Source organism: Phyllostomus hastatus, unplaced genomic scaffold (genome assembly GCF_019186645.2).
Source record: "Phyllostomus hastatus isolate PE091 unplaced genomic scaffold, TTU_PhHast_1.1 phas_contig_65, whole genome shotgun sequence".
Lineage (NCBI taxonomy): Eukaryota > Metazoa > Chordata > Mammalia > Chiroptera > Phyllostomidae > Phyllostomus > Phyllostomus hastatus.
In genome coordinates, this window is record NW_025333932.1 from 10,911,597 (window position 1) to 10,917,316 (window position 5,720).

Consider the following 5,720-nt stretch of genomic DNA (forward strand, 5'->3'; position numbering starts at 1 on the left):
GAAAAACTAAAAGTTATTTTCCAAGTGAAGAATAAAACACGACTCTTCAGTAGGGTGAAAGGAGTCTCAGAACATCTCATACTCTAATTTTGATGAAGCAGTAAAAAAATTTCAAAAAAAGAGCCATCTAACTTCACATTTGCATATGAACTGTGACCAATGATTCATTCTGAAAACAATATGAAGGTGAATTTACAGTTGAGCTCAGGGTCTGCATAGCATGGTGTAAATGAATCAAACAATACACAATAAATTTCATGGACAGTTAAGTTTTAGTTTTAGTCATGTAAATCACAGGTGGGCTCTCATTACAGAGAGATATATTGTTGGGATGATAAAAACAGTGAAGTAAAAAAGTCTTATTCTGCCTTAAGTATCTGAACTCCAGAAGAAAGAGAAACTCAGTAGGGGAGATAATAAGTAGAGACAGGAACAGAAAAGAACTAATCTCAGTGCCAAAAATAAAAGGCAGAATCAAAGCTAAACCACCTGTGCGACCTCTCTGAATGGTCCTTGGATAAAATGAATCAATTCAACTTCCAATTTGTGGCCCAGCTGTAGAAATGGGTCTAGAAAAATCAAAAAGAATTGGTCAGGGGAGGGGGTGGGAGAACCTGCTGGGTAGTTGTTTGATTGAGCTCAACTGAATTCCATCAGAGAGAAAAAATAAAAGTTTTACTATGTTTTAGTAGGACATGTATGGATTTTAATTCTGCCAGGATGCATATGCTTATTTTGGCAAGTAGTGGAGGTCAAAAAGACCATATTACTTAACACATTTAATCTGTATTTATTAAACATTCAACTTGATTTCTTTTATTGGGTTAAAGAGCCAGACATTCAGAATTCATACAGTTGAGCAAGTAAAATCAGATAATTGGAATTATAGATATACTTTGTACTTTGAAGACTCAGATGCATTTTCAAAGCCTAAATAAGCCTATATGAAACCATGTAATGGAAAAATATTATACAACTAGTTAATATAAGGTTTTGTTATCATTTAAAATCCCCCTGTTTCTCTACTTCCTCAGGAAAAAAATAAAATTTCAGTAAAAAGTTTGTGGGTCTATAATGTTCTGAATGTAGTTAAAAATTACTTTTCAGTAAATCTGGAAGTAAACAATAAAATGTGTTTCTTAAGCCGATAAGAGATAAATAGCCCAAGACAAGTCCATGCATTATTCTTTTTGTTATTAAAAATTACATTGAGGTATTGTTAAGAAATCTTTGTCCTTCATTTTAGTAAGATTTTTTATCTGAAAATGCATCTTCATTAAACAAAAAAACCCAAAAACTTATCTTTCAGACTTTCCTCAATGCCTATGGATTACTAAAAATATAGAGGGCACATTAATTGAACAGTTAAAACAGTTTATATTAAATTATATGTTCATTTAAAATAGAAAAGTAAAAGTAAAAATGAATAGGGGTTACTTTTGATCAAAAATAGCATGATCAAAGTATTCATTTTGATCATGTCCATAGAAATTGAGGATTCGGGCTCTGCAGAACAACTTCCTAGTTTCATCAGGGGTGTCTGCGTATGTGCTTAATGTGGAAACAGTTTACATTTCTTAAGTTACACATAACAATTCAAGAGGTGGTCATGATCAGGAAAAATGTCAAGACAATAAAAATTTTGTACATATGTATATTATAATACTTGACTTTAAAATATTTTTTTTATTTATTTTTAGAAAGGGGGAGAGGAGAGAGAAACATTGATGTGTGAGAAATACCACTCACACGCCCTAATACTTAGCTTTTAATATTTAGTTAATTTGGTGGAAAAAATAATATTAATGGTGGTGGTATTGCCACTAGGTGGCATGTTCATTCATAGACAAATGTTAGTTTCCAGCCCTACCCCTGTTTAGTTACATAAACTTGATGAAATTACCACACAGGTAAGCTTCAGTTGCCTTACCTACAAAATGAAGATGTAAATGTAAATGTGGAACAAAACATAAAGTCTTAGGTATTTGAAAAAACACCCATATTTATTATTATTAATAACATTGTTTTATTTGATTGCAAATTGATTAATAGCAGTATATATTAGTTGATGTATAATGTGTGTTATTAGATATCATGGAGCAGGCACACCTGTTCTTATCAACTATTTTGGGATAGATAGTTAAAACTAATATCAGAGAAAAGAAAAAATTATATCATTTGGATGGAATTGTATTTACACAATTTTGTGCCTGGATGAAGTGGTCAGCATGCATGTCAACCTACGGAAAGTGGTAGAGCCTTATCTAATTGATGAATGCCTTACTAATTTAAAATGCTTCATTAGAAGAACTTTTGTAAATTATATGCAAGAATAGCAGGATTGCTAAGGCATAAACTTAATAAACTAACAAAAACAATTTGCTAAGATTATTAATGAGATGCTCATTTAAGTATTCTGTAGTGACTTGTCTACAGGAGCTTTAGAAGACTTAAGTGAGTTTCCTCACATTGTTGTTTTATCTTTACCTGTCAGGAGGCACATGCAGGATATAAAGAAAACATGATAGCATGAGTAGTATTTATTTTAATTCACATTAAAACTGAATTATTAAAAAAACATGATAAAAACCAGTACCAGTTAGGAAGACCATTTCTGTACTCAGACTAGAATTATGTCAACCATGTTTGACTTGGCTTGGCTGATGTGATTTTTTTTTAATATTAGCATATGATTTCAAAACACTTGTAAACCTGGCAATGAATTTGCCAAAGTGAATGCCATTGCATTAACATTTTATTTAGGAATATATGTATATCGAATCTGTACTCTCTATCTGGAACTTTGCTAAACCTTCCAACACATCAGTGAATTGGACACATTATCTTCTTCCCTATCAAGTAGAGAAGACAAACAAAGAATAAAAAATTATAATATGAACACTTCAACATCCTAGCAGACAGTGTGTGCATTGTCTAACAATTTGTTCATCAAAAGAAATTTCTCTGTAAGAACTTTAGGAAAAAGAACTGGTTAAAACCTGAGATATTGTTCACCATGAGCACATTGAACCTTAAACTTGCTTTATTGCTGCAAAACACTAAGTCATCTGGACATTCTTCTTAAGTCTAGATTTCACCCTTGTAATTTTTGGGAATGCAACAGTACAGATGTCACAACCAATTCACTGGAATGTACATGGCATGTGAAATGGTTCTGCTGTTGTGGGCTGAGTTTCTGTTAATAGGATAAACTAAGATGGTGTAGTTCATTAGTGTCCACATTTTTAAAAATAAACTTAATTTGAAATATAGTGTACTTACAGAAGAGTGAATGAGTAATATATAGAGCTAGATGTATCATTATAAAGCAAACTCCAATTTAACCATCTCCCTGGCTCAGGTAGACAGTCATCATGTCAGAAACCACTACCATGACCTTTTGTGGTCATTACTTTCATTTATCTTCTTAGAGGTGACAATATTCTTCTAAAACTACCTGCTTTTGTTCAATGGTAGGTTTGTGAGATTTATAATTATTGTTGTGTATAGCAGTAAATTCTTCATTTCCATTGCTATTGAACAATTCATTGTATTAATATATTCCAAAATATTGTTCATTCTCCTGTTGTTGATATTTGATGAGTCCAGTTTTGGCTTATTCTGAAAAATGGCCATTTGAATACTATTCTATATGACATTTAAAGGACACTTACATACATTTTTCTTGGATATATGTTCAAACATGGAATTTCTCTCTGTAGGATTTATTCATGTCACAGGTAGGCAATAACATTATTTTTGGCTTGTGTTCCACAGTTTACATGTTGCTTTTTTGATACACACAAGGTCTATCTCTTTAAATTAAATATTTTGTTAAATTAATAGACAATTTTTTCAATATTTTATTTATTTATTTTTAGAGACAGAGAAGGGAGTGAGAAAGACAGGGATAGAAATATCAATGTGTAGTTGCCTCTTGAGCACCCCCTACTGGGGTTCTGGCCTGCAACTCAGGCATGTTTCCTGACTATGAATCTAACCAGTGGACCCTTTGGTTGACAGGCCAGCACTCAATCCACTGAGCTACAACAGCCAGGGCAAGTCTTTCATTATTTATTTTATTCTGGAAATGGAATCTGAATATTTGTCATAATTTTGCCAATTTTATATCTGTAGCATATATCTAAAGCATGAGGTTACTTGATTTTAACCTTTGAAGCATAGCAGTCTTCATGGTATAGAGATAGGAAAATAATCTAAAAATAGTTAAAATCATTAGTTTTGCTATATTTTACCACAATAAAAAAACCTGAAGTAACAGAAAAAAATCTTTGTAAATCTGAATTGGATTCATCCTTAGTATTAATTATAGGATATTTGTAGTTCAGGCTGAGTTAGCATAACATACATGCCATTTTAGAAATGAAAGAATTGTTCTTTCATAGGTTTAAGAATATATAAGGAAATATGGTGGTGGCATTTCATAAAGGGTAACCACACTGGACATCTTTATGTAGTGTGACATTCTTAAGTTCAGTGTCAATGCATCTTCTTTTCTGGAACATTTCCATTTCATGTTTTTTTTGTTTGTTTCTGTTTGAAAAAGACTAGGTAAACTTACTAGTTAGAGAGATGCTGAAAGAAGTTTAAAATTTGTTTTGCATTTGTTGTATTCCATTCTTGTTCCTTTAGGGGTCCTTTGCACACAGATACATACTTTTTCCATTTTTTTCTCCTACTTCTCGGAAATCCAAGGGTTCTTTGTGTGTAGTGTAGCTTGTTCCAGAAACACTGATACCCACTTCCTGGTTTTCTGTCTGTGTATCTGCACAATACTTCAACCCCCAGTAACACATTTCTCCACTGTACATTATAGCCATCAAACGGATGTCACTGAATATTCCTTCACTCAGTAACTTAGCTGTGTCTAGGTCTTAGAAAGAAACTCCTTCATTTAATTGGGTAGGACACCAATAATTTAACATCTGTAGCAAGTAATTGATTGCATCAACAAGGTATTCTTTAGGCAAACTAGGTTTTCTCATGAATTACTCTCTCCTTTTGGTCAGAGAATGACAATACATGTAAAACAGGGCTCCTCATCACCAAGAGAGATATTCCAGGAGCTCATCCCCAAGTAAATCACAATGTTTGGGGTTCATATTATTTCCTTTAACTAAAATTTCTGGTTCTGAAAGGAAAGTGATCAACTCTTTCACTTTCTGCAAAGACTCTTCAGTGAAATCATCACTTACTAGCTTGTTCCCCTCAAAGTATGTCATGTCTAAAATAGCCTGTGTGTAAAGTCTGAGAAGGTTTGATGGATTTGAGCAATCTTTGTCTTCACACAAGACTTTCAATTTTTCTAGCACTGCAGAGGCCCAGATTAAAAAGTGATTGTAAACCAAAAAAGAGGTCAGCTTCTGGGCATTCTGTGGGTCTTGAAGAACATGCTCTGTTTTCACTGGCTGTCTCGCTGAGTTGCTGCATGTGGGCCTGGGCCAGGTCTCCGAGCTACTCCACTCATCTCACCACACTGGAGCCTGCAGTCTCCATGACCACAATGGGAGAGCATGCCACTAATAGACAATTTTTTAAAGAGCATGTTCAGATTTATAGAAAGTTTGAGTGTAAAGCAGCACAGAGTTCCCATTCATGATCTAATTTAATATTATCCAACTTTGTAATTTTCCTTCATATTTAATATTTTTATACAATGTACAGTGATACATTATAGAATTATATACCTGAGAGTTATA

The 5,720-nt window shown here is 33.1% G+C and overlaps 1 pseudogene; it reads right to left on the reverse strand.

Moving 5' to 3' along the window:
- Positions 1-4,581: 4,581 nt before the first annotated feature.
- LOC123825747 lies at positions 4,582-5,517 on the reverse strand (annotated as a pseudogene).
- Positions 5,518-5,720: the final 203 nt, after the last annotated feature.